The sequence below is a fragment of the Protopterus annectens genome, chromosome 17.part0 (genome assembly GCF_019279795.1).
Source record: "Protopterus annectens isolate FY-2018-M chromosome 17.part0, PAN1.0, whole genome shotgun sequence".
In the NCBI taxonomy this organism is placed as follows: domain Eukaryota; kingdom Metazoa; phylum Chordata; order Ceratodontiformes; family Protopteridae; genus Protopterus; species Protopterus annectens.
Window position 1 is genome coordinate 596,104,734 of NC_056751.1, and position 12,642 is coordinate 596,117,375.

The window sequence follows — 12,642 nt, forward strand, 5'->3', positions numbered from 1 at the left end:
TATTACAACAGTGGATGCTTCTATAATGGTAATTATTGTTATTGTGTATTTTTCTCTTTCATTTTCATACCATCAAAGAAATTCAATAAGTCAACATTTTACAGCAGCGTCAGTGGCACAGCAGGTAGCACACTCACCTTTGGTGCAGAAGCCTGTTGGAAGTGCTGCATTTCTGAGTGTGCTCCCCGTTGGATGAGACATTAAACCAATATTACATCTACTTAAGTTGGAGTTAGCTCAGCTCAGGTGGATGCAAAAGATCCCATGGTACCTATTAAAAAGAGTAGGGTTTTTAATTTAAAAAATGTGTACAATACTATTTAAAAACTTACATATTTATAAATGTATATAGTGTACAAATTTCCATGCCTTTCCATTACTGTAACACAATCATAGATAATTTGCTTTTCATTATTAAGTTAAAACCTTCCATATTTTATTTCAATCCCTCTCCTTTTTCCATAACCACCATTTATTTTTTCTTAAAATTACTACTAGTTTTCATTTACCATTAAGCATGATTTCATCTAGCGCTTCATACCAAATGGTCCACACAACATAAAATAATCTTTGACCAATTTTACTAACACATTCCTTATTTTATGGCTATAATATCCATACATACTTCTCTTTATCATCTTTCATTTCCCTCATTATACTAGTATTCTCTTTAACTATGCTACTTAAATAAGCTGATACCTCTTCTTTTTTACCTTGTAAATATCTTTGCTCAAATAATAATTAGTTCATTTATTCTTGATTCTTTTCATACATTCTCCATTCTATCACATACTATTCTTATTGTTTCATTCCAAAGTATTTAAAGCATGCATACACATTGTTTTATAATTTTTTTTCTGCTTTTCTTACATCTGACTATTATTCTAACAAAAGACAATTTTATATTTGTTTTTCAAAGCTAGCCACCACTCAGACCAGTTTTTATAACACATTCTGGTGGACATGTGATCTTTCCATAAAAACATAGATATGTTCCCATTTTCATTCTATAATTTCTTATTTATTCTTTTTATTCCTTTTCCCCAATCTGATATACTCCTTATTTTCTGGTATTCTATCCATATAGCAGAGTGATCTGAAAAGTGGGTTACAAATGTCTCTCCCTTAGCTATATTTGAACCTTGTGATATGATAAATCAATCTACTTCTATCTTATATATGCCTTGAATAGATGTCCATATATTATTATTATTCCAAATCTTTAAATTGCCTCATTTTATAACTTCAAAAATTGTATTAACATAACTTCCTTGCTTCTTCTTTTTTCCTTTCAAATCACAATTAAAATCTCCTTTTAATATTATATTCATATTAATTACTACATAATCCAAAATGTTATGAAATAAATTTCCCCTTTCTTTACTTATAACATAGGCATACAATGTTACAATTCTATGTACCTGATTATGCCAACTGAGATCCACAACAGCTAATCTTCCCAACATTGCCAGTGTTATGTTCTGTATTTTCACTGACTTTCGACAAAGTACAACTATGCCTAAACATAGTTCCTTTCCTATGTTCCATACTGTATCTCTTCCCCAAAGTTTCTTTGTAATCATTCTTCTTGTGTTAATAATCTTACATCTTCCAATATCATTACATTCACATCACACTTACTACACCAATTTATGATGCCTATTTTTCTACTTATATGTTTGATACAATATATTTACTGAAATCACTCTAAAGTTGTCATTATGTCTGTGCTATAGCTTACCATAAATTATATACATTTGAAGTATTTATCCCATTTGCATTATCCATTTCCTTCTTTTTTCTCTTTTAAACTTATCAAGAAGAAACAGAAGACTATATGAAGCGGCAAGACACACTTGTAGCTATGTACAAACTCCCAAATTTTATTGATATAAATGCAAATCAAGATAAATTCACAGCATTTTCATCCACAAAATATCAGACTTCATCAGATACAATTAATGCTTGACACCATGCTCAATATCTAGCCATATATAATCCACTGTTTATTGGTGTTTTGTGCAGTTTTTGGACTATTGCTCTCCTTTTCTGTTGGTTCTTTTATACTTATCCCTTTAAACTTTCTTTTTCTGTCTCTTATTCTTTTGCCAATAGAATTGTTTTTACCTTTCACTATTTTCCAATTTGTAACTTCCTTAACACTTATTTCAGAACCTTCTTCTATAGTGCCTCCTGTTTCATTTTTCTCTTATCTTTATTGTTACCCTGATCTTACTTCTCTACTTCTTCTTAATCTTTTTTTTTTGGGAATGTTTCTTCTCTTAGTATACTGCCCTCACTTTTTTTTCTTATTCATCCTTTTTCTCTAGACTACAATCCATTCATAAATGCCCAATTTTTTTGCTCATTTATAACATTTCAATTCACACTTTTTAGCATCATGACCTGTTTCACCACAAATATAACATTTCTGGTCATCACAGTTACTTATCAATCATAATGTCCACAGGGGAAAACATCTCTTTGGCTGTCCCCTATATTTTACAACACCTCTTTTACCCTCTACATTTATCATACTAAGGATGTGAACAATTTTTCTTCCTTCATTTTCTATACACTATGACAGTCCCATCCCCAGTCCATAATTCTCTGTTATCATACACTCTGCTACTGTCCATAACTTCTTTATAAAATTTGCTTTAATTAAGCTTTAAGGTCTCTTTTTTAATTATAGTTCGAAATTGAACATGCATTTTCTTTTTTGTTTCTCTGTAAAATGCTTTAACCACATAAAAATTCCATGGAATACAATTGTTTTCTTCTCATACTCCCCAAAAAAACTTTCCAGAAAAGAGCCAGTCTCAAAAATAATGTCAGAATATGTTTCTTTATGAATAAGAATAAAAGCTCTTTCCTCCTGAGCCTTCATTCCCAATGGGACCATTAAAGTATCTCAAACATCATACCTGTCCATTTCTTTTCCTTCACTGTCCTGAATTCTCACCATAAATTTCCTTTGATTATTGTCATTTCTTTTCCTCTGTTCACAGATCATTACTTTCTCTGCAATTTCTTTAACAGTCTTGGCATATAATTTCCTTGCCTGGCAATCTTCTTTCAAAATAGCTTCTGATTCCTCTGATTGAATTTGTGTCTTTCCGCTTTTCCCGGTTAGGGGTCACCACAGCGGAATATTGTCCATAATTTCACTGCATTGGCTTTTCTACTCTCCAGGTCACTCTTCAACAACAATTCGCCCAAAAATACTATCCTGCACAGCTTCGCCTCTGTGCTATCTGCCACCTTGGATCTTCTTGGGTGCTTTACTCCCAGCCACTGCTGCGCCAGGAATGGAACAAACATTTTCCTAATGCATAGGGGAGGTTCCCTGATGCTGTGGCCAAATTTTCACCAGTGGTTTATATACTAACTCAGGTCTCCCCTGAAAAGAGACTACTAATCTAGTGGGACTAACCTGTTCCATAAAAGATTAATAAATTAATTGTAACTTTTTTCATATACCGTGACAATGTTTTCATTGCTTACTTCACGTGTGCTTTTGTGCCTGTCAATCAATTATTTGTGAGCAAGCTTTTTGTAACATGGAGGGGGTGGTATAAACTTCAATATAACAGTACTAATAGTCTTAAGCATACATCTCCACCATCCCTGATTTTGACTTATATTTGTCCCCTGCCCCTTCTAAAACTCTGGATTTTCTTGTAAATTACTGAGAATTATAATCAGCCTTTGGAAGGAAACTTTTGTTCTGAAAATGCATAGTGATGCAAAAACAAATGTTGTTATGTTAACTTTTTAAGTGAGCTAGCTAGAGTAGTATAAATTTCCCTGATTGTGAGCTTTTGCCTCCACATTATTTCTGGTTTGTCCAAAATTCTTGAGCAAAGATGTTGAAAGGTACCCTGTTAAGTAATTAACACACAATTTCCAGCTGTCAGTTCCAGGCCCTAGATTCATAAAAATCATGTTTTAGAAATGTTCACATATTTGAGTATATTGTATGAAGATCTCAGTGGTAACGTAAAGACTTACTGGATTATGATGTTTTGAGGGATGTGGTAATGTTTACTTGTAGAGATAAAGAGGATGCACTACACAAGAAAAGTAAGTACTTGTTACACTGTTTGAAAGGTCAGGATTAGGGCTACCCTAAAATGGCTCCTCTTCTGCACAAACTATGTGACCACAGGGTATGGTTATATTAAATAGGAGATGTAGGGCAGTGATCCCCATAACCATATCTCTCAACTCATCCCTGATTTTTGCTCAGAATGTTGCTGTCCCTTTTAAAACTAGGGATTTTGAGAGAAAAGGTGATGGATTACACGTAATAAACAATGATAAAAATTTGAGTTATAGACCTCTATTACTTCAGACAATGTGTGTTAATATTTTCATTTTAAGAAGTGTTCCTGATTATTTTCGGATTTGTCACTGACTGTTTTTGGAGGTAGGAGGTTGAGAGCTATACACGCCCAGGGCAGACTTGGCAATGTCCTTTCGGAAAAAAGGAAGTCATTCACAAATAAGTACAAAAATAAGTTAAGACTCTACTGCACAGATGATCAGTGTCAACAAGTGTTAAAGAAAATGCATGTTTGAGTACCTCAGGTATTCCTATCAGTAACCATGTAAACTACACACAGTTCACAACAAAAATACTACACATTATTATTTATGTATTTTACATTTGCTTACTGGGAAAGTCTGACTGGGCCAAAGCAGCTCCAAAAAGCAAAAAAAAAAAAATGTAACAGATTAAACAAGTCAAACAGTAATTACAATATATACAGTTACCATATACAGTTACATTATACTTGCTCATCACATAGTAGAAATGTATAACAAGTCATCTATTATTAATCTTAAACAGGTCATCTAATATAATGCAAACAGCAAGTTAACTAATTTAGGTAAAACGTTAATGCAGATATAATGTATATAAAAAAATTACAGTAAAAGCTAAGAAAGTCACAGATGAAAAAAGGTAGGGGCAAGAGAAGAATTTAAAGAAGTTAAGAGATAAGGATAAATTTTCAAGGAGTGAGGAGAAAGAAAGTTATCCAGGGGTGATACAGGAACAGAGCCAATTATTGTTCAGATGTTTTTTTTAAGGAGTTTGAATTTGGTGATAGTAGGGATAATTAGTATATGTTGGGGAATACAATTCCATATTTTTGCGATTTGATTTGCAAATAAGGAGTCTCCGAAACAGTCGTTGGCTATCTTAACTTTTAGCAGTAGTTTATTGGTTGAGCGGAGAGTACGGGTGGTGTTGTATGGTTGAACTAGGTTCTTTACAGCTAGACAGGCATTAGGTTGATGTAGGATGTTATGAGCAATTGTGAGTTGATTAGGTAATAAAAGGTTTGGTAGCTCAAGCCAGTGTAATTGTTTCAGAGCTACACTGTGATGGGTTCTATTTTGAAGGCCAGCAGCATATCGAGCTATTTTATGGTAGCAAACCTCTAATTTGGACAGATTAGATCTTCTAAGATTAGTGAAAATCGGGGAGGCATATAATAATGTGGACAGAAGGTGTGTTCTGGCTCTGGCCTGTCTAGTGGAAGGGGTTAGGAAAGCTTTTGACTTGTACAGGCAGCCGAGCTTAATATAAGCCTTTTTTTATGGTAAGGGCTATGTGCCTGTCATAGTTTAGGGCACAATCTATAATTATAATTATCTATAATTAAAATCTATAAATTATAATGTTAATATTATAATATTAAAATCTATAATTATAATGTGACTGAGCACATTTGCTGTGATTTTAGGCGAAGGGTCAATATCTTCTCACATTTAGCTTTTCACAAAATTCTATCTTATTAAAAACAGAATGCCTAAAAAATAAACTGAATTTAAGCAAATGTCCCGTCACTAGCTGTATCTATATGACGCCCAAGTAGTATAAGAAAATGTGAATACGTACGAAATGTGTACTTCTGTATTTATTTTAATGCTGTTATGATCACAAGTGCTCACCACAGCAGAGAACACATATATGCTTGCTTATTTTCACATGACAACCACAATCAATACCTATCAACATTTTAAAACATTTTCTTGTGCACTCAGTGTGGAATTTCCGTACTTATTCTGAAGGCGTTATACCAATGGATACGTGATTGGGCGTGTTAACAGTGGACGCTATTTACGTATTGGAGTAATAGGAAGAAGGTGTCCGCCATTACAGTGAGGTCAGGGAGAAAGTGCAAATTCAGGAACTGCGCTAACGCTGGAAAAAGCACAGTAAGTGGCAGAAGCGTTGTAACGGGTGCAGTCCTTCTATAAGGTTGTTCTGTAGAGATCAAAATGGAAGAATAGTACGTTAAGAAATATCAATGTGGCGTAAATTAAACAGAGACTAATCTAAGTGAAATGGAGGAAAAGGGGAGGGGCATATGACCGTTTTGCTTGTATTTTGGGGGTTATTGGAGCATAATTTAGGGTACCATGGCAAGGCATTTTTTCGTTGTGACCATGCAAGACCACACATATGTTTATATTTTAGTTAATTATAACGCAGACTGGAAAACTTTGAGGAACATTCAAAGTAGAATGTTTTCGAACATTTCATTTGTAGAGTTCAGATTTTAAGCTTGACAGTATATTACATATTCTTAAGGGGCGTGCCTCCCACCTGTCCTGATTTACCCTGTTCATAAAAACTGTCCCTAATTTTGTTCTCTTGCTTAAACATTTGTGGTAGAAAACGTAGGGGCACCGATTTTCCTGGAAAATGTTGATGAATCCTATGTTTGTACAGTCCAAGCTTTGGAAAAACATGGAATTTTCATGGAATTTAGCATTTTAGGCTAGAGTTTGTCACACTTAATTAGATGTGTACGCTTCTGGGACATCTTTTGAAAAAAAATTGAGACAGTGTGACTAAGTACAGTACAATAAAGCCTTTTATAGAGCCTTTAATAAGTGTCTGTGAGCTTCACAGTTCAAAAGTAGTAGCATATTATATTTACATATTTTTTAAACTGGGGACTCAATTCCTTGTAATCCCTATTGTTGGAACAGGTGGGCATGGACTTCATGACTGACATAAAAATGATTAAGTACTGTCAGCTTCTGTAATGTAATAGTTCATGTTATATTACAGCACAAATACATTACTTTAGCTTAAAAATACAGTTTTGTGGTGACTTGTAAATGTAACTTTCGTCATAATTTCAAAATAATTATAAATAACATTCATGGAGAACTTCATTGGCTGTCTTAGCAGGTGTGGGGCCTGGCCACGGGCAGGCCTTAGGTCAACTGGTGCCCTAGGCAAAAGGGCTCCACAGCGCCCCCACCACACCATACCACCTGGTGCCCCCATCCTGGTCTACCTACACCAAATAAATACTGGAAAAGCACCCCTACTAGAGAGGCGCCCTAGGTGGTCACCTAGTTGGTCTGTGCCTAAGGCCGGCTATGGGGCCTGCCAATCCACAACCCCCTTGCTTTGTTTATTTATTTTTAAACAAGCTAAGTAATGAATTTCATGTACAGGTCATATTATATTATACCCCCAAAATCATTCTTTAATTAAAGTCCAGTTCCTTTTCAGCAATGCAACCTTCATCATAATTTCAAAATATGTGTATTTGTTAAATGGGTTAGAGAACTGATGCAGATGTATATTTTTTCAGACTTTTTTTGTAGGCTTGTAAGTATGGGGAGGGGAAGCTATAGACTTCTCTCAATTTGCTGGTTTCCACAAAAAAAAAAAAAGCCACGTATATGTACACATACACACAATGACAGATGAGTTTGTGCTTACAGCTCCTCACAAGTATGAATTAGCAATTTTAAAGAAAATATGACTTTTTGGTGCATAATGTGTGTGTTTTTGGTGGGGGCGTACTTCTCGACCTGTTAGTACAAGAACTCAAGACAAAGCCTAAAATAACGATGGGACAATGACCTAACTCTAAAGATAGATTTTAAATACGGCTCTTGTAAACTTAGAAAGTTGCTAGAATAAATGAAGGCCAAAAAGTTGCAGATCAGGCAAAGGTGGAATATGCCCACAAACAGAAAATATTTCAGGCTCTGACCACCACGACTAAACACCACACGTAAATTTATTGATGTAAAAAATAAAAAGGTTAGCGCTTTAGTAGGAACAAAATACCGCTTCTTCAGAGCATTTCAGAACCTAGTAAACTATCTTCTTGTACAGAAATTTAAAATATAATTTACCAGTCCATGTTACTAAACATTGAACATTCAGATACCATCAAAAAGTTGCTAGAATAACAGAATCTGCATTAGCGTGGATTTTCCACAGGATATGAGGTCTGAAACTGAAATGTACAGTATTATTTAACGACTTGATCCTTAATGATTTGCCAGAAAAACATGAATTTTATGACGAATAGACCAAAAATATGAAGCAAAAATCTTTATATTCTGTGAATATCTGGGTAGTTGAGAGGTCTGCAGATACTTGTTTTCAGTATGATAAGTATAACTTTTTTGTGCAGGTCAGTTGCCCAACATTAGGTTAAAGGAAAACTCCACCCTGTCCTACAGATTAACTCAATCCTTTGGTTTCTTTTTTCCCCTAATGTATGGTTCCAGTATTGTGTAGGTACCAGAAACCTGCTTGTACTTCTTAAAACTTTTATTTCTTTGCATTGAAGTCAAAGGAAGGGAAAGCCCACCTACTTTTTTTAAGCTTAACTTCTCACAAAAACTGCGTGTCATCACCTTTGGGAAAAACTCTGTTCCCACTAATTACCACATTGATGGGAGCCCGCTGAAGGCATTATAAGAGATCTGGGAACACAGGTTGACAGCAACCTCTCCTTCGACCACCACATTGCCACTGTGGTCAAAAAGTCCTTCTGTGTGGCATATCTCATTACCAAGGGTTTTGCATCCAGGAAGAAAGAGGTCCTCATTTCTCTCTACTCTTCTCTCATTAGACCAATCATAGAATATAATGCCCCATTTGGCATGTATCTCACTAGACACCTGCAACAGCTAGAGAGGCCACAAAAGTATCTCACAAAAAGAATCCTAGGCCTTAAACACATGTCCTACACGGACAGAGTCAAAACACTCCAGCTATTCTCGGTCTCATATCATCTACTAAGAGGCGAACTCTGCTTGACTTACAAAGCCATGTCTGACCCAGCTCTGTTAGAAATGCTACATCTAAAGAAATCCCAATCCCTCTGCACCACACGCTCCAGAGACTTCAACCTCATTACCACAATCAACAGAACATGCTGAAGGGACAGGTTCATAACCCAGAGACTGCCCATGCTCTGGAATAGACTTTCCATACATGTCAAGCAGAGCACCTCACTGGCCCTTTTCCAAGAGAAATCTTGAGTGGATGGGAAATAGAAAGTTCACCCTGGGGATCACTCCTGTGGTTGTACTTGATAGAGGAACTGGGAGCTAATGTAGGGTGGCACAATGCCAGGGCAATTGTATGGGCTAGACTTGTAAAGGCCATTACCCTAGTACACACCTATGAGGATACTTTGCAGAGGAATTTGTCTCCACATGCATGGCATATCATAGACACAGTTAAATCTGTAGTTTACCCTGTTAGGTACTGCTGTTAGTCTTAGCTGGGCAATTAATCCTACTAATGTCAGGAACACAGCAGCTGATAAAAGAAAGCTGTGGAACTGTTTTCCACTGTTTTTATTGCAGAGAGGAGGAGAATGTAACACTCCCCTTTTATGGCAAAGCAAAACAATTGAATCAGTCAGGGGTTTAATGGCAGTTGTCACCTCTTCTGAGAAATCTACTTAAGCAGCAACACAGTATTGAGTTTAGTGCTAAAACATATGGAAATACAAAGCTGATATAAGTATATATTTTTTGTGCTTGCTCTAACTGTTTCAGTGATACTTAATTCTGTGTTGCATTTATTAATTTTGTTGAATTTATAACTTTTTCAGCCTGCACTTATTAAAAAAACTGCATCTGTTTGGTTACTGTATTGCTGTTAGGTTGCTGTTTTAATAGTGTTCTGCAAAAGCTGTTCTGTGTTTGCCAAAATTTCTAAGTTTTGCAAAGTTTTTGTGTGCTGTGAACATTTCTCAGGGTTAGTGAACTTATTTCCAAGGATTCTTGATATTGTAGGAATCCTAACTTCTGTTCCAAAGCATTTGTTACTGCACTTGAGCTCAAAGAAAGCTTGTCTTACATTGGGAGGGTTCCTTTGCACTCTGTTGGGAGCAGATAGCTAATTTCAACACATCCAAAGTATTTTTTATCTGAGTGGCCTGAGTGTTTAACTTTTGAAAAGTCTTTCATCCTGTTGTTTTACACGGTTCCTAGTGCTTGCATATAAGCAGATGTTTCTGGTTTAAAATGCTGTATAGGAAACGCTCTCCATAGGCACAGCTACTTGAAGAGCTGACAGTTTGTACAGAGGATGGTACCACTGCATCTCACAGTATACTAGTAAACACTCTCACTTTGGCCTTTAAGTAACTCTTCCTTACTCCTTCACATCTAGAAATCGTGTTTCCTTGTCTTGCATAGCGTAGGCTAGATTCAGACCTGCTGAATCTGGACTGTTTGATATCACTGTGCTCTTAAACCAGCCATCTTACATTAAGAGGGCCTCCCTGCACCCTTGTGGCAGAAGTGTGTAGTACAGGACCCATCTGAGTTGGAGATTGCTGGAGAAAGGTTCAGTCTGGAGCTTTCCCTATTGGTAGTTCTGTTAAAACTGTTTAAATTTGCCTGTATATAAGCCTTGCGTTTATTTGGGTTTGCACTCAGCTTATCGGAGCTGCTCAAGGTTTGGAAACTTTAGTTAGAATTTTTAAGTGAATCTGCACTGAAATCAAGGCATCCACAGGAACCCCCCCTTGAAAAATAAGTATATTTTAAGCCAGAACTGCACTTTAACTGTATTTAATTGAATTACTGCTTCATTTATGCAGTTTGTGACTAGGTCCAGCCAGCCCACTTCCTTCCTAAATACGATATTCAGAAAAATCCTACCACAATGGATGGGCAGTTTCACATCATTTCTCCTGCCAGCTTGATTGATATGGGCATCTTGAGGCAATGTAGCAATTGTTTCATGTATACTAACCATTTACTCTTAAAGCAAACTCTCACCCTATGTGAGATGCAAGTACACTGGAACTGCAGTCAGTTCTGTCATATAAAACAAACTAGACTTTGAACAGGTTGTCAGCACACGTGCTTCACCTCTCACACAAACCTCACTACTAACCCAAAATAAAACCATAACACATATACCCACATATGTTGAAGCACTCTCTAAAAGCCTACCAAACGAACAGAGACCCCCACAAACGCACACCACACACACTCACCACTAAGCAAAATGAAACCACTACACATATCAACACACACTTGTGTCTCAGCAAATAAGTCCCTAACGCAAAACACAGCAAGTGTTTTAGGCGACTCCGTAGTGCTTAGTGAGACTCACAGATACCCCCCTCACCAGACTGGACAAGAAGAAGGCCACGGTCAGGTGCCAGGATCCGAAAAATCACACATGCACTCAAGTCGCTGAGCAAGTACCATTATGACTGTGTTATAATCCATGATGGGATGAATGACTTGAAATGTACCTCTCTAGACTATATGGAGAGAGACATGACTGAACTTTGAAAATGTGTCCCAGACAGGTATGTCCATAGCCTTAAGCGGTATCCTACCCGCACCCAGGATGATGATACAATGTAAACAAAAAAAATGATTGACTTCCGCAATTGACTTAACTTCTGGTGTCAGTCCAGGTGGGTCTAGTATCTGTCAGCCTGGGAGGATATGGTAGACGGACCTTGTTGCTTTGCTAGAGATGGTCTGCACCTGTCCTCCCAGGTTTTTGGATACTGGCAAAGGCTCTTTCCTCCTCTATAGAGCCTTTTTTAAAGCAATGTTAAAACACATTTTCCAGTGTAACAAAATCTAATTGTGACAAACTCAGGGCTGTACTGCTTAATGTTAGGAGTTTAAACACAAAACTGCACTCCCTGGAAGCACTCCTCATCTTAGAGGATGCTGACGTTTGTGCAGTTACTGAGGCATGGCTGAAAGCCACTGAGAGTACTCTGGCCATGCAAGGCTACAATGCCGTCCATACATTCAGACCTCAAAATGAATGTGAAGGAACCAAAGGTGGAGGTGTAGTCATCTTCATTAAAAACAAATACACTTCAAGAGAGTCACTGCTGTTTGACCAGTCTCAAACGAGTCCGTGTCTAATTAACTACTGGGAAAGTACAATACCACATCATTGTTAGCTGTAGATCCCCCACCATGAAACAGGATAAACACACTGCCTTCCTTGATTGACTGGAATCCCTCGCCATACAGTCCAACACCTTTAGTCATGGGAGAGTTCAACTATCCATCCATAGACTGGGGGTCATACACAAGCAAAAACATGGTCGCCCAGAAGTTTCTGGACTTTATTAACACAGATGCTCTACACCCCCACTAGGTGTCTAATGTTCTGGACATTGTACTGACCAATATTGGGGACCACTTTACTTCCACATGTGTGATGCCCTCCCTTGTTAGGTCAGACCACAAATCAGTCTCGTTTGAAGTAACTAGCGGAGCTGACACCCTCACAGGAACAAAAAATTACAAAAAAACTTTACCAAAGGTAGCTACAGCCTTCTAAGCAATGGTATAAAAAGC

General features: G+C 36.9%; 1 protein-coding gene across 1 annotated transcript in view; it reads left to right on the plus strand.

Moving 5' to 3' along the window:
* Positions 1-6,128: 6,128 nt before the first annotated feature.
* Positions 6,129-12,642, plus strand: part of THAP7 (THAP domain containing 7) — a 558,991-nt gene continuing 552,477 nt past the window's right edge. Inside the window, exon 1 of the mRNA XM_044059751.1 lies at positions 6,129-6,231. The gene's annotated coding sequence lies outside the window, so the exon portion shown is untranslated. The remainder of the gene's footprint in view (positions 6,232-12,642) is intronic.